Source organism: Mchenga conophoros, linkage group LG3, assembly GCF_057382185.1.
Source record: "Mchenga conophoros isolate Kocher_MC1m ecotype Shallow Benthic linkage group LG3, M_conophoros_male_GT1.1, whole genome shotgun sequence".
NCBI lineage: Eukaryota > Metazoa > Chordata > Actinopteri > Cichliformes > Cichlidae > Mchenga > Mchenga conophoros.
Genome location: NC_140528.1, coordinates 69008730 through 69025391, shown reverse-complemented (window position 1 = coordinate 69025391; position 16662 = coordinate 69008730).

Genomic DNA, 16662 nt, shown 5'->3' with positions numbered 1-16662 from the left:
GTGAGCCAAAATACTTTTTAATACATCAAACTGACCAAAGAAATCCACAAACTGGTAAACTGGTGACTGCAATGAACAACCAAAATGATTTAAAATGTATCTGTGTGAAACTCTCACCTGACCTTTCATCAAAATGAACGAAACAAGTCATAGCAAACCACTCTCTGTGCCTCAGTTTGATACAATGTATGCTAAACTCTATAATCGCTAATATGCAAGAAATAAGCATGCTTTATTGTTTTGTTTATGCAGCATTTACCACTGGCAGCTCATTAAGCTACACTTCTAACAGATGGAGTTTCACAGTGTTTCAGGTATAGTGTCATTTTTCTTGTGCAGAGATTACTGAGACAGTGCAATAATAAGAAACACAAGTTCAAGGGCCGCAAGACCAAATGAGACATAGAATATGAGAGCTGTGTAATGCAACCCCTTAAAACGTGCCAAAATATTCCTTCTCTCTGACACAATGAATTTAAGTCCATGTGAAAGTCTGTTTATTCATATTCATACATTGGAAAGGCTCCAGGTACTGTCATTACCTACGCACACACCCAGTTTCACAGCCTGGGAACCAAGAGATTTCAAAACTTAATACAGAAACATGCTGTTTGATGCTTTCATCATAGAAAAGTAAAATATCGTTTATTCGTCTCGAACATACACAATCATTTAGCCTGACACCAAACCACAATTTATTTTTCGTAGCATCCAGGCAGTGACAGAGCAGCTCAACAAAGCAGTAGAACACAATGACATCCACACAGACTCCTGCGCTTGTTAGCACTAAGAAAATCACCCATGATGGCGAAATATGAGGAAACTTTCTGTAACAAAACAAAGATGAAGGACTGTGAAGTGAGACAGGACAGGACAACTTATCTGGATAAAATCTTCCTGTTTTCCTGGAACACTCACTTCCTGGCCAGGTCGAAATAAACATAAACTTCTAACAATGAAGCGCTTACGTATTTTTCATAAACTCCAAATTTTTATCCTGTAAGTCAAACTTACTGTGCAAAAGTCATTAGTGACCTTTCATTTCTTTATATTCTGCTGGGAAAATAGGAAGTAGATGCAGTCATTTATGAAAATGTGCAAGCATACATGAAAATGCAGTTCATAAGGTAAAAACTGAGTTTGCACAAATCTGACTTGAAAGCTTGAAGGTAAATATTTGGCATAAGCACCTTTATTCTTCAACACAGGCAGAAGTCTCTGAGGCGAGCTTTCTTACCATTCGTTGCTATAGTCCTCCAGGATTCTTGAAGGACTGAAGAAAAGCTCTTCTTTAGATGTTTGCTGCATTTTTATCTGTTCTCTGTCAAGATAATCCCACACTGCTTCAATAATGCCGAGGTTCTGGCTCTGGGGAGGCCAATCCATGACTAATATTGATACTGTGATACTTATAATGTGTGTTTTTCTGTCCAGGTATGCTTTTACTGCACTGCATCTTCTAGTCAGTGTCCTATCTTGTATGTTGCATGATAATAAAGGCAATTCAGTTCAACTCAATTCAACACCACTGGCTGAAATGCGGCCCCAAAACCATGACCGAGCCTCCACAGACGGCTGTAGACACTCAGGGTTGTGTCTCTCTGTTGACCTCTGTACATATTGACCTTGAACCATTGAAACTTCTAATTTGGATTCATCACACCATAAGACCAGCTGCCACTGATTTTCAGTCCAGTTTCTGTGTAATTTGGCATGCTTCAACCTTTTCTACCCGTTTCCCTTCCCTTCAGTCCAAGACCTGGACTGAAAATGAGTGACAAAGAAGCCAATGTTCATGAAAAACTTTGAAAAAGCTTCAGAAGACTTGAAGAACTATTGCACAAGATCACTTTGTCTAGTGCTCAACACTTTTACACAGCACTGTAAAGTTCAAATAATTTCCAGTTAATATTTTTGCTGCTTCAAATTGCTTCTTCAGAAACGACGTCGCAGTAATTATGCTCTGCAAGCCTAAGGAGAAACAACTGTTGGGACAATGAATGTGGTCTCATCATCATCAGTGTGCATTTTAAACACAGTGTTTACACTGATTTGCCAATGGGCAGCAAAAGACAAATAGAATATATAATAGATATAATGTAAAATGACATTATTTGTATGGCACTGATATTCATGCTTGGAACTGTAGTTTGTGAAGAACTCCACACAGAATAATGTCCAGTGCAATTACTCTCTGCTAAAGCCACATATTCCTAAATTTAGACATGAAAAATTTAGTGTCATGGCAAATTTTTGTTTATCCCCATTGTCCAGATTTTGTTACTCTCATGTTTCAGTAGCTGTCAGAATGCATTTCTATTGCGTGAACTCGGTCTGTTTCTGTTCAGTCTGGGAGAATTAGGCTTGACAGAGTGGTGAATTTAAACCTTGCAATAAATCACTGTCACGTTAACCACAGCTAATAGATCATCTTGTCTTTTTTTTTTTACTTAAACAGTTTTTATTCATTATCAAGAAAAGCATAAAACATAACAAGCAAACAAAAAAGAAAGAAAAGAAAGAAAAGAAAAAAAAACCCAAAGGGAATATATGAAAGTCATTATATACCTGTACAAATACACATATGGGGTAAAGAGGAGAGAGAGAGAAAAAAACAAAAAACAAAAAAACAAAAAAAACACACACACACACACACACACACACAAAAACATATTTTCACTCAATTACCCACAGATTTAGAAAGAGAAAAAGATAAACTCCAAGAATGAATTGTTGTCCTTTACACTTACTTCCTATTTAACTGAGAACATCTTAATCGCACCCCCCCCCCCCCCCCTCCCCTCAACAGTTGGGACAAATCATTTGGCAAATAAGAAAGCAAAGGGGACCAAACATTAAGAAAGAGACCCTCATTTCCTCCTAAAATAGCAGCAGTTCTTTCGTGAGGAATAACTTTAAATAATTCTCTGTACCACAAAGTCACAGAGGGGGGTTTATCCTTAACCCAATTAATGAGAATACATTTCCTAGCTACCAGCAATAGTTTGTCACATAATTGTGACAAACTATTGCAAGTGATTCAATGTTACTTCTTTTGAGGGTAGGCCAAGAAGAAAATACCCGGGGTCCCTTTGAATCAGATTGTTAAAAATATTACTTAGTTCTTGAGATATGAAGCTCCAAAGTCTTTTGATTAATTTACATTCCCAAAAGTAATGAAAAAAAGTGCTAGTTTCTTTTTGACATTTACTACAAAAATGGGAAATATGAGGTGCAATCTTATGCAAGACATATAAAGGCGATGTATGATTTTGTATTGGGTTTCTCGCAAGCGGTTGCAAGTAAAAGTGGAACTACCCATGTTAATGGCTCCTTTCCACTCCTCTTCGGTATATTGATTATTAAGATCTGTCTCCCATTTATGAATAGCGCTCAATGTGTTGCTACCGAGAGTATATAGGAGAGAATAAAAAGCTGAGATAAAATGAGTTCTGTCTTTTCACTTAATAAGAAATGTCTCAATATCATCATATATAACTATTTCTGAAGACTGTGGAATTTTAGAATGAACAAAGTTACGAACCTGGAGAAAGCCAAAAAATGGTCTCTAGGAATATTAAAATTTGACTGCAATTGCTCAAAGTTCATCAGTGTGTTGTTTAGATACAAATCGCCAATTACCCTTAATCCCTTTTTGTGCCACTTATCGAACATACTGCAAGACATTCCTGGAACAAAAGATCATCTTGTCTGACAGGGAAGACGTGCTTGATACTACAGAGTATACAGGATCTGAAAATACTGATTACACAAATAATAGTTCACACGGTGCGTTTAAATCTTTAGAAGAGATGGCTGGTTTAAAGAAACGTTGAGTTATTTACTAAAGTTAGTACCACTAGAAGTTATATTGTTTATCTGGAGGAAGTGTTTACTTTGCTGCTGGGTATTTGTGCTGAATAATGTGAAACTGTCCCAGTACTTCTTTCAAAAGAAAGTAGATTGCACCAAAGAGTTCACAAACCCTTGATTAGTTGGTTTTGGCCACATGTTTTTGTTTACATGTAGGCTCTCTTTCTGCATTGAATTTGGTATTCATCTTTTTTTTTTAGCCCTGCAATAGACTGACAACCCGTCCAGGGTGTACCACCACCCCTATAACAGCTGGGATAGGCTCCAATCCAACTGCAACCACGATAAGCAGATGGATGGATGGATGGATTTAATGGATGGATGGATGGATGGATGGATGGATGGATGGATGGATGGATGGATGGATAGATGGATGGATGGATGGATGGATGGATGGATGGATTGGATCGATGGATGGATGGATGCATGAATGGATGGATGGATCGATGGATGGATGCATGGATGGATTGGATGGATGAATGAATGAATGGATGGATGGATGGATGGATTGAATGGATGGATGGATGGATGGATGGATGGATTGGATGGATGAATGAATGGATGGATGGATGGATGGATGATGGATGGATGGATGGATGGATGGATGGATGGATGGATGGGTATTTCCTTTGTCAGCCCTAATGTAGAAGGCTAACAATACTTTAGCCATACTAGCAACGTGATTCTGTCCATCATGCATCTGTAGCTCACATAACTTTTTTTTTCTTTTTGTATGGCTTATTCAAAGATATTTCTTACCCAACAATGAATAAAAGTTTATTTAACTTTGAAAAAAAATCTCTTTTTTTTTTTTTTTTTTTTTTTCGCCTGTCCCATTTGGTTCTTTAGCCATCAGAATTGTTGTCTGAAGACCAACAAGGATGCCCAATGGATTTACTTTGCCAAATGGATCATCGTGGCATTGCCGTATTGGTCCATTTGGTCGATCTTTGTTTTTATTATTTATTATATTTTATTTTCAGATGTTACCGACGGGACAGACATGAGTGAGAGATAGGAAAGGGAGAAAGAAAGAGGAAGGAAAGGAAAAACAGAAGGGGAGACGGACAGTGAGAAAGGGGGGGAGAAAAAAAATAAAAATCTCCTGGATCACCTGTTGAGAGAAGAATAGAAAACAAGCAAAAAAAAAGACAAAAAAAACAAAAACAAAGCAACATACTAAACACAACACCATCGCATTAATCTAGCTAAGTGTAAACAGCAGTAAATACTAAATATTCAATGTTGTTGTGCAGCACGCAGGACAGATGTGCTTCGAAGTAGCAGCCAAGAAAGGTGTAATTTGGGTCTACGAGCAGTGAACACCCGTGTGCATACCTGTGTGGATCAGCGCGCTTGTATTCCAAAGGTTTCTCCATGTAACGATCTGCTAGGGAGTGTGGGGGGGCCACAGCCCCGTCCTCCAGGGTGTGAAGCAGGTATGGAGGAGATCAAAACTCCAGACATCCAGAGGCCCCCAGAACACAAGAGACCATGGAAGACCAACAGAGGGGCAGCCGCGCCACTGTTCCAGTAAGAGCTGAGGAGAGTCCCAGATGAGGGTTCACTCAGAAGCCGCGGAGCAGAAGCCAGGGGGAGTTGCAGTGACGCGCCCGTGAGCTCCGCCGGCCGCCAGCTGTGCCTGAGTGACCGAGCCCCAGGCCGAGAGGCCGGGGGCACCCCACCCCCGAAGGGGCCCGAGCGAGCCCCAGGCTCCAGGCCCCGATAAGCGGCCGCCAAGGAGTGAGCCGGTGTGTACCTGGACGCCCACCCCCAGACACAAAGAACCACCAACGCACCGACACCTGAGGGAGTCCGCCACCGGCAGGGGAAGTGGTGGTAGGTGGAGATAGGCCTCCAAACCTTGGAGGGCCTGAGGTGTCCCCAGAGAGGTGGCGTCTGGTACCCAGCCTGACATATAGACACAGACATACAGGCACACACAGATACAAACATCCATTCCCCCCCTCATGCTCTCATATGCACTCACTCCACACTCAACCAACGTGGAGACAGACATAAAGAGACGCTGTACACACGATCACACTCCCCAAGCGTACTCTACAAACCGGGTCTAGGTACCCTTGCCCCTGGAGGGGGGAACTGCACCCAGACCCAGGTGGTGTTACCCTTTTCCCTGCGGTGGGGAGAGGCAGACCACCCCGACTCCGTAGCAGCAGGGAGGCCCCACACCCCAGACCGCAGTCGGACGGCCAACTCCACCTAGCCCTCCCGCTCCAGCAGGCCGCAGAGAATGGGGGTGGGAGAAGACTCCAAACCTCCCTCCACCCGCTCATTGTAGTGTTGATGCATGTGTGTTCTAAGGTGTAATTAAAACCCAGGAGGGCATGGAGCTACCTGCCAAGGAGCAGCAGGTAAGCGCATAGTCCCTCCTGATAGCCCTCAATGTCTAAGTGTATTTAAAATTGAGAGGTGGGCAATGACGCCAGGGGTGAGGTGTACACCCTGATGGTAATTTGGACTCCGTGATTGTGCCCACCCCCAAGATCCTATATGTATGTGTAATGAGAGTGTGAATAATGTGAATGTCTAAGTTGTGGGATAAAATTGAGGCAGAGGCAGCCAGAAGGGGACGGGGGGGGGGGGGGGGGGGTGTAGCCTCCTCTGCACCCTGGTGACATACCCCTACTCCAAGGCCCTGCATGTGTGGGTGGTTGTGGTGGAGCGGGAAGAGGGAGGCAGCTGGAGATGGGGAGGGAAGGAAGGGAGGGGCAGGTAACCCCTCCCTGGGGCCAGCTCCCCCGCTGACCCCAGTAGGCACTCCCACACTCCGCGACCCGCCAGGGAAAGGGGGCCCAGGCCCATCCAGACCGGGGCCCAGTGCAGCAGCACCTCCCGGCCCCACAGAGCCCGGGACAGTCCACCCAACCCCACCACAGAGAAAACTGCACCCACCCCACCATCCACTCATCTTCCAGACTACATAAGACAATAAACACCCAGGCTGAGATCTTCCTTCACCTCTCCTGTATCTCCCCCTCCTGCAGAGAGAGTTCCTGAAGAGAGGAAAGCTCCTGCAAGATGTGACGATCTCCCCCACCAGTTGAAGAGCCCCCCGGCGGCAGCCTGCTCCAGGGCCGGGCCCCCATGCACCCACCCGCCCACAACCCCGGCAACACACCAACCAGGATCCAAGCCCCCGAGGCCCGGCCCGGGCCCCAGCCCAGAGACGGAGCGCCCCCAGAACCTCACGCCCATCCTGGACCCACCCAGGGCCAGCCAGGCTACCAGGTCAGTAACCCACGTCCGTCAGCACAGACCCTCCCCTAGCCCCGCTGCACGCAGCTGCGAGGAAACAGTCACCTGAGAGCCAACAGAGCCCCCAACCGGACATGACCGCTACCCCGGGTTGAGCCCCCCAAGGAAGATGCCTCCGGGGAGCCCCCCGACGCCCTAAGCCTGTCCCTACCCCCACACCAATCACAACAGTGAAGGCGGGACCAAACTATGACCCCCCACCCCCACTAGGTGATGGAGCTGATAAAAGGAGTCCAGAGCAATTGATCTGATGTGGTGGCAGAGGCTGTATCAAGACTAATGTAATCTAATAGATAATTTCTATATTGGTTAGAATTAAGATTATTTTTATTTTTCCAGTTCATGAGGACTGTTTTCTTGGCTATGCATAGGGCAGTGAAAATCATATGGGCTATATTCTTTTCTGAAGTGACATTATCTAAGCTGCCCAGTAAACACACTAAGGGGGAGGTTGGAATGTTACATTTCAGACACTTTGATAAGTCTTCACATATCTCGCGCCAAAACTTTTGCACTGGTGGACAGAACCAAAGAGCGTGGATATAATTGTCTGGTGTATTGCCTTGACAGTGTGAGCAGTTGTTGGAAGATGTAAAGCCCATCTTGAACATCCGATGACCTGTATAGTGCACTCTATGTAGTATTTTGTATTGTATTAATTGCAGACTGGGATTTTTAATTAATTTAAAGGTTTTTAAGCAAATCTGAGACCAGAAGTTTTGGTCTAAGCTGACTGATAAATCTGCTTCCCACTTAGCAATAGGAAGGGATATTGATTCATCTAATTTAGAAAGTGTTCTGTATATTTTAGATAATAATTTGGGGGATTTAAGAGTAAGAAAATGTGCCGCACTTAGTGGTGTTTGTAATTCAACTTGACTGAGGTTAAATTTCTTTTTTACTATGGATTTAATTTGTTGATATTCTAAAAATCTTGTCTTGTTGATCCCATATTGTGCAACTAGTCTGTCAAATGGAATAAATTCTGTTCCCTCTAATATATGTTCTAAGTATTTAATTCCTTTACAACTCCATTCTGGGAAATTAATCATATTATTGTTTTGTAATATGTCAGGGTTATTCCAGATAGGTGTACGTTTGCATGGGATTAATGAAGACTCCGTTATTTTTAGAAACTCCCACCATGCTGTCAGAGAAAAGCTGATGTTGATACTTTTAAAGCATTCATGTCTTTTGATGTTTGAGCTAATAAATGGTAGGTCTGAAATCTCTAGATCCTTGCATAGTGCCTGTTCAACATCTAGCCAGGGCTCAACTAAGAAGGTATGTTTTAACCATTCTGAGATGAACTGAAGCCTGTTGGCTAAGAAGTATTGGTGAAAATTAGGCAGATCTAATCCTCCTCTATCCTTGGTTCTTTGTAGCGTTTTTAAGCTGATACGCGGGGGTTTATCTTTCCAAAGGAATTTGGAAATATATGAATCCAGAGATCTGAACCAATCTTGTGATGGTTTGTTAGGGATCATCAAAAATAAGTAATTTATTTTTGGCAAGATCATCATTTTTATAGTGGCGACCCTTCCCATGAGTGATATGGGTAAAGATTTCCATCTAGTCAGATCGCCTTCTACTTTCTTTAGAAGTGGGATGTGGTTTAGTTTAGTTAAGTCTGAAAGCTTAGGAGAGATATTAATACCTAAATATTTAATATTTCCGGATTGCAGTGGGGCAGAGGAAGAATTATGGAAGGAGCAGTTAATGGGGAGAACTGTAGATTTTGGCCAGTTAATTGAATAATCTGAAACTCTTGAAAACCAGTTTATTAAAGTAATTACCTCAGAGAGGTTGGTTTGTGTGTTTTGCAGAAAAAGCAACACATCATCCGTATAGAGACTGATTTTATGTTCTATGTTCTTACATTTTATGCCCTTAATTGTTGTAGCCTGTCTAAATGCTGCTGCCAGAGGTTCGATAAAAATTGCAAAAAGTGAAGGGGAGCGTGGGCATCCCTGTCTGGTGCCCCTCAGGAGACAGAAGCTGGAGGATGTCTGGTCATTTGTTCTGATACGAGCTGTTGGGGAATTGTATAATATTCTTATCCAGTTTATGAAAGAGTTTCCAAAACCAAATTTGTGTAAAGTTGCGAATAAAAATTTCCAGTTAACTCTGTCAAATGCTTTTTCTGCATCTAGAGATAATATTATGGTTTCGATGTTTTTATCGTATGAGTAGTCTATTAAATTAAGTAATCTACGAGTGTTTGTTGAGGAGTGCCGACCTTTTATGAAACCAGTTTGGTCAGGATGAATTAAGAGGGGGGTCATTTTCTCTAATCTCTTTGAGAGAGCTTTGCAGATTATTTTAAGGTCTACATTTAAAAGAGAAATTGGACGATAGCTTGAGGGAAATAGAGGGTCTTTGCCTGGTTTTAGCAGGAGACTAATGTTGGCAGAATTCATATTTGGTGGTAGTCTGCCATTTTCCTCGATTTCCTGCAATATGCCGTGGAATACTGGTGCCAAAATTATCCAGAATTCTTTGTAGAATTCTGCAGGGTAGCTGTCTGGACCTGGAGCCTTATTATTGGGCATACTTATCAGGGCTTCCTGGAGTTCACTTGGCGTCAGTGGCGAATCCAGTTCCATTGCTTGACTATCTAGTAATTTTGGAAGAGTTACGTTGTCAAGAAACAGATCAATTTCATTTTTAGATGGGTTTATTTGTGGTGAGTATAAAGTTTCATAGAAATGCCTAAAAATGTTGTTTATTCTTCCAGGATCATATATTGTGTTCCCCGATAAATCTTTAGCAGCACATATAGTTGTTTTTTCTTTATTTATTTTTAGCTGGTTAGCTAGAAATCGACCTGATTTGTTACTGTGTTCAAAATTCTGCAAGCGAAGTCTTTGTATAAGGAATTGTGTTTTTTTATTAATAATTTCATTTAATTCTAGTTTTGTTTTGCATATTTTGTTCAATGTTTCCTGATCTTGGTGGGACGCGTAGGCTTCTTCTAGTGATTTGATGTTTTTTTCTAATTCCTGAATATTTTTGTTTTCTTCTTTCTTTTTGTGTGATGAGAAAGAAATTATTTTACCTCTCATCACAGCTTTCCCTGCTTCCCATAGAACAGAAGCAGATATTCTGGGAGTGTCATTAAAGTCTAAATATGAAGTCCATTCCTTTTTAAAATATTTAATAAAGTCTTCATCTTTAAGTAGTGATATATTAAATCTCCAGTTTTTTCTTGGCGTAGTGTTATTCTTGTGCATTAGTGTTAAAGATACAGGAGCATGATCACTGACAGCTATAGGATGAATCTCAGTGTCTGAAATGTCACATAGCAGTGAGCTGTTGACCAAAAAATAATCCAGACGAGAGTAAGAGTGATGAACATGCGAGAAAAAAGTATATTCCTTACTGGTGGGGTGAAGAGAGCGCCATGCATCGCAAAGACCAAAGTCGCTCATATACTGTTTGATTATATTTGTGGACTGCCAATTGCGCTGAGTTCCTGTTGTGTTGAGCCTATCCATGTCTTCATTTAGTCCAAGGTTGAGGTCACCGCCAAGAATGAGTGTGAGTGTGCAATCAGTGTTCAGAGAGTGCACTAAAAAATCCGTGGAAGAATGAGGGTTCATCAACATTTGGACCGTATATACTTACAATACATAGTTTTTTGTTCAATATTGATAGTTTAATAATTAGAAATCTACCCTCTGGATCTATAACTGTATCGAGTACTGTAAAATTAACATTTTTATGTATTAAAATTGCTACTCCCCGTTGTCTAGAATTATAACAGGCTGCAAACACGTTAGGAAACTCAGGTGTTTTAAGTTCGTTTAAACCTGTGACAGGTCTGTGAGTTTCTTGTAATAAAACAACATCTGCCTGTAGTTTTTTAAGCTGGTTAAATATCTTTAACCTCTTTCCTCTGGAGCCAGCTCCATTTACATTCCATGTGACAAACCTCAGCATGCCCATAATTGTGTGTGTATGTCTAATGAAGTATGCTGGGTGTTTCGTTTAGACAGGTGGAGAGAGTGTGGAAACATCCCTTGTTTGTAAATAGAAAGAGAAAAAGAAGTGTGGTGAGAGGCTCCATAAGTCAGACTATGTGTGTGGATATTCACTAATATGAACAAGCGTGGCTTGCTTATGTGTCCTGCAAGTCTGTGCGTGCTGTGAGGCTGTTGTGAATGTGCTGCCGTTGAGCTGATGTGTTTGCGTGATCGTGGTGTGAAAATATGGAGAAATAGAGGGTGTTGTTTGTAGGTGAGTGGGGAAGTAGGTGATCACAGCAGTGAAAGACAAGAGAAAGAAAGAAACCACATGAACTGTGAGCAACAACAACAAAAAAGAAACGAAACGGAAACATTCCAATTAACCCTCTGTAGAACCTGGGACCATTTCGTGGCCTTTCCGTTTTTTAATTCCACGCCATTTCCACTGTGTTTAATGGAGTATAGCCAAATTTTTAAACATGTATTTTTTTCCCATTTTATTTTAAAATTTCAGTCTGAGTTTTTTAAATGAGCTTAAATGGCTGAATAAAAGGCATACATCCACTATCGAACCTCGTGGCCGATTTGTGCCCCATTGAAACCCATTATAAACGCTATTTTTCACGCCAGAAAAATTACGGTCAAATCGATCGTCAGGTTTCCGGCTTAGGTTTCGTTTTGGACTACAGGCCTTAGAGTTGTAATTTTTTTATTTGTCCACCGGGTGGCGCCCTTGCTCCACATGTGACGCCTGCTGGAACATACACATGTTCTCCAGCGGCCTGCTCGAGACAGATACCCGGAAAAGGCAGACTAATTTCCCGCGTACAGCAGCAGCTTGGCCCGCTGCTCGTTCCGGACCATTTTCTACCCTTAGGTTCGTTTGATTTTTTTTTTTTTTTTTTAATCAACAGGAAATGACGTATTTGTTTTCACGTGGTAGCGGAAGTGTGTGCTGCAGACACGGGAACCGAACCATATGCTCCGGCGCTGCGCGAAACACACCCGCGGCAGAGGCACTCCTCCCCGGGGGAGCAGGAGCAGCAGCGCCGCCTGGGGACATTTTTGGCTTCTGGAAAAAAAATTAAAACCGGATCGAAATTAATGTTCGTGCCAATCTTTTGTCCATCTAAAGGCCTAATTATAATAACAATAAAATATTACTTCAAATGTTTTTTTTGGAAAATATTTTATGTTTTATGTTTTATGTTTTTGGGGCAAAAAAAGCAGTGCGCTCATGTGACGAAACCGGGATATAAAGGGTTAAAATCCGCGAAATGTAATTAAAACTTGACATGAATATTTCAAGGAGAAGTAGGTCTAAAAGATTGGCTAATTTAAAGTGGAATAAAATATTAATATATAAATTTTTTATAGCACTTTTTGGGCGTGGTCGATAGTGTGCATTTTATGAAATGCGCTCCTGGAAAAAAAAATAAAAGGCGATCGAAATGACTGTTGGTGCCAATCTTTAGTCCATCTAAAGGCCTAATTATAATAACAAACAAATATTACTTCAAATGTTTTTTTTGGAAAATATTTAGTTTTTTTGTTTTTTGGGGCTAAAAAAACAGGGCGCTCATGTAATAAAACTGGGATTTAAAGGGTTAAAACAATGAAAATATAATTAAAACTTGACATGGATATTTTAAGCAGAAGTAGTTTTAAAAGATTGACTAATTTAAAGTAGAAAAAAATATTGATATATAACATTTTTAGAGCACTTTTGGGGCGGGACCATTTTTGGTCCCGAGGTTCACGAAAGGATGGGATTTTGAGGTTTTACCAAGCAATGACGGAGGGTGACGGTGTTATATCTGCTATGACATCATATTGATATTACTAGGTTAAACCCATGTTAAAAGAGAAAGTGTGAATGAATAAGAAAAGAGTGTAGCGGGTTCTTATCTGGAGTGCAGTCAATATAACCACGGTGTGGTGCCGGGGTCGCGGTAGAGCTGTCCGTCCACGTAGAGCCGGTCCACGGCGATGACAGCACGGGAGCCTTTCTGGATGAAGCTACGTCGAACTGGGAACAGGACCTTGCGTCGTTCCAGGATCTCTTTGGGGAACTGGTCGTTCACGCTGAAGTCCGTTCCTTTCAGTTCTCTGCCGCGACTCTTCACCTGTTCCTTCTGTTTGAATTGACCGAATTTGTCCGAATTCATCTTTTTTTTTTTAGCCCTGCAATAGACTGACAACCCGTCCAGGGTGTACCACCACCCCTATAACAGCTGGGATAGGCTCCAATCCAACTGCAACCCCGATAAGCAGATGGATGGATGGATGGATTTAATGGATGGATGGATGGATGGATGGATGAATGGATGGATGGATGGATGGATGGATTGGATCGATGGATGGATGGATGGATGGATGGATTGGATGGATGCATTTACTTTTGCTACAACAAAATGATTTGACAGATTCAGTTAAAATGAAATGGTCTGCACTGCTCCTGTGCCAACAGGCAAAGCCCTGTAACTGAACCAGAACACAAGATCCTCACTTTGATCCCCCTCTATAAGAGAGTATCAGAGCGTTGCAGAAATAAATCAAAATAAATGAACACAATGGGAACATGTCAACAAACATGATTCTTCATCTGAGCCTGCAGGTCACTCTGGAGCCTGTGTGGCTTTGATGGACAATGACCTCTGACTGTCACGCTGAAGGAGAAACCCCAAACAAACCAACAGAAGAAGTCCACAAAGAAACTCTCAGATTCGCAGCGTACCTCCCAAGTTCATATACATAAGCAGCTAGTCAACCCGGACGCAGCCTCTTATTCCCAAAAGTAAGTGACTTCCACAAACGAGCAGCTGTATGTTCTATTGTTATGTGGTGTTGTGGCTGCGGATCCCAGCACTATTAAAGTGGAATCACCTTAACCCAGTTGGACCTGCTTTTGTCATAGCTGAGGGGTTTTCTACAAGAATGATTGGTGGGGTTTTGTATACACTCTCGCTCGACTGGTCGCATTATCTTTGCTTCATGTGTTCCCCTACGAGTTTGTTCAGGGTCTGTAACAAAGAAAGTGGCTTATTATCACCCACTGGAGGAGTTGTCTGCACATGTACCATTCAGTAATTGCTGCCGCTTAACAAGCGGACGGAATTGGACTTGACATTGAGCCATTATTAGGAAATGAAATGCTGTTTTTCCAATTATGGGAGTTTGGCAGGGCCCAGTGACTCTCCCCTGTAAGGATTATGAAAAGAGAGTTACAGTCACGGAGAGGCAGTGGCAGTCTGACGTCGGAGGCATGATTTTCACTGTAAGCAACACAACTGGTTGAAAGTTATGAATGAAAGTTGAGTTTGACATCCACTAAACTCTATTTCTCCCTGGTATTAGTACTTCCTGTGGTGAGTAGATTTTCTATGGCTACCCCTCAATGACTAGACTTGATGTGGTTCCATACAGCTATACAGCAGTGCTTGTATTGCAAGACGTGCTCACATTTCAAAAGCACACACCTATTACAGAGGAGTCAGTTCTTGTTCCTGTCATGAAGAAACAAACAAAAAGGTGAGACCTTGACATCATGCCAGGGATGTCCAACTCCAGGCCTTGAGGGCCGATGACCTGCAGGTTTTACGCATCACCCTGGGTCGACACACCTGAATCAAATGATTAGTTAGTCTGGAGAACGTCAGGGCATGTTGAGGAGGTCATTTAGCCATTTAAATCAGCTGTGTTGGATCAAGGACACATCTAAAACCTGCAGGACACCGTCCCTCGAGGTCTGGAATTGGACACCCCTGCATTACACACTAACTGTAAATTCGAAAAAAGGCTCAGGAAAGGGAACACTTCACCTTGATTGTGTCTTTGACCTCTAATACCACTCAACTTATTGTACCATTAAAAAAAACCCCAAAAGAACAAATAAACAAAACAAGAAGTGAAAGAAGCTACTAATACATTTACTTATTTTCTGTCCAGTTATCACCATTTCACTAGCTGGGCCCACGTCCTCATTTTAGGTTTGACGGCGTTTTAGTAGGTAATGGTAAATGCTTGGACATGAATTGAGCTGCAGTTTGGGGAAGGCCTCGAAGGGGACTGGTGGCAGATCCCCGTGTACTAAATAGAAGTGAAGAAGTTAAAGATTTGAGAACAAGGAGGGAGGGAGGGTGGGGCACGTAAACAAGAATGAACAGCTTGCAGGAGTGGGGGAACCTATATAGATGAGAACCGGAAGGAGCGTGTTTGGAGGCGTGGTCCTGCTCCTGAAATTCCGATACATAATCTCCAATTCAAACCTTCTCTGCTCTCTTTGGCAAACTCTTTGCAACAGCATTGTTTGAGTTCACTGACATTTGCAAGCATTCAAGGATATTTCAATCAGGTTGAGATCTGGACTAGATTTGCTGCTGTGCCTGGGATCATTGTCCTGTAGAGTGAACTAATTTCAACCAATCTGTTAGACAGACATATTTGACTCTAGAATACTGTGTTAAACAGAGGAGTTCATGGTCTATTCAGCTACTGTAATGTGCACAAGTCCTGTGGCTGCAAAACAAGCCCAAATCATCACCCCTCCATCACCATGCCTCACAGTTGAGGTGAGGTGTTTGTGCTGATATGCTGTACTTGGTTTTCGTCAATTATGGTTCTGCACATTATGGCCAAACATCAACACTTTGGCCTTGTCTGTGCAAAAGGACAGTCTTTTGTACTATTGTGAACCTTAACATTTAACATGACAACTGAGGCCTGTAGAGTCTGGGATGTAGCTCTTGTGCATGGTCTGACCATAGGATGAATTTTCTGGGAAGATTGTGTGATTATGTTAGCACACACCTGAACACTCCAGACCTGCAAACTGCCAAAACCTTTGCGTCTTAATTCATTTGGTATCAGTAGCGGTGTGTTTTGTTTTTCACACACCATTTCTGCTTTTTGATTTAGCTTTTGTTCAATTTCATAATGACGCTGTGTAAAAAAGTCAAGTTTTGTGGTTCATTATAGGTTGTGCTTATTTAAATTTAGACCTGCTAAGGATGGGTAATTGTTACAATATTCTAAACATAAAACCTCAGAATTTAATGTGGGTGTACTTTCTTTTCACCATGGTGGATGGCATTTCCAATTTTTGTTGTAACTTCTAATGTCCTAGAACATTTTCTCAAATGATATATGAAAGAAATGTTTAACCAATAATTAACCCACAAATAAAAGCACCTAGCCTATTGTGAAGTTATATATTATATATATATATTGCAATTTACCTATTGCTTCTTATTACTCTCTCTGTCTCAATCATCACAATTTATTCTTTTTTAAGAGGCTTCTGTTTTGAAAAGCGCAGCATGATAAAAGTATGTCTGCGTATTATATTAATATACATTTACACAGATAACAGCACTTTGTCTGACGTGCAGCAGACTTGTCAGTCTCATACTAAAATGAGTTAATGAGAGTATTAAATGAAAGTACCCCCTGCTTCAATGCTGGCACCTTGTGGCACTGTATCCACATGGTGGACTAAGCATTCATAAATAGTCATAGTTAACAAACTGGTCTCGAGGTGGGA